Here is a 1,255-nt window from a genome sequence, read left to right on the forward strand (position 1 = left end):
GTGGGAAATTGTGGTCAATGACATGAGACAAAGTATATGTGAACTGCTGTATGGAAAGTGAATTTGCTCTGTAAATCTTCACCCAAATCACAATAAAATAAAATAAAGCCCTTTGGTGCCTTTATCGTTTTGCCACTTTCTCTGCCCCTTGTCCCAATACAGGTTCCTTAGAGGTGGTCTTTTTTAAAAAAAAATAAGTGAGGAAAAACAAGGAAACCAACACTCCCCTACTTTCACACAGCAGGTAACTATAGTAACCAGAAAATGTACCTAAAGAATCCAGGATAACTATGGAAAGACCCTTCTTCAGATCTGAACTACAACCAGAGCGACAATGTCACCATACACTGACTAAACCACAATTAGTAAACCCAGTAGAAAGGCGGCTGCCTCATCAGTTCTCAAGTCATTGTGAAAAACAGCTTGAAAGGGCTAATTCTGCTAATACGTGCAGGCCCATAATTATGCAGAGTAAAAATATCTTGATTTACTGTAATGCAGGGGTCAGCAAACTTGTTTCCATAAAGGACAGACAGTACAGATGCCAGGCTTTCAGGGCCAACAGGCAAAACTGAGAATATTATGCAGGTACTTGTGTATCAAGACAAAACAAATCTCCCCAACGGTTAGTGACGGAATACAAAACGCTGTGGTGGCAGAGACAACTCAGAACAATTGTTTGTGATACAGGCCGGCTAATGAGGAGGACGGAATGCTCAGGTAGGAGACAGCAGGCCACTCACTCGACTGGGGCTCAAAGGTGGTGTTCCCTAGCGGCAACATCGATGGCAAACGTCCTTCTGTTAACGCTGATCTCTAACGAGTTTACCGATTTCATCTTTGAAAGTTACTCTTCACAGACAAGTCCTGCCAAATACTGTTATTCACAAGTACATGATTTCAACTCAGCATATCATTGCTCGAAAGGCATGTGGACAATTTACTCTTCTCTTGATCTTTGCCTTTTAGCATTTCATCACCCACCCACTGCCATGGAGTGAATTCCGACTCACAGCACCCCTAGAGGACAGAGTGGAACCGCCCCACAGGGTCTCCAAGGCTGTCAGTCTTCACAGAAGCAAAGCCCAAACCACACCCACTGCCGTGGAGTCCATTCTGACTCACACCGCCCCTAGAGGACAGAGTGCAACTGCACCACAGGGTTTCCAAGGCTGTCAGTCTTCACAGAAGCAAAGCCCAAACCACACCCACTGCCGTGGAGTCCATTCTGACTCACACCGCCCCTAGAGGACAG

This window comes from Orycteropus afer, unplaced genomic scaffold (assembly GCF_000298275.1).
Source record: "Orycteropus afer afer isolate SDZICR_OR568_19922 unplaced genomic scaffold, OryAfe1.0 scaffold00805, whole genome shotgun sequence".
Classification (NCBI taxonomy): domain Eukaryota; kingdom Metazoa; phylum Chordata; class Mammalia; order Tubulidentata; family Orycteropodidae; genus Orycteropus; species Orycteropus afer.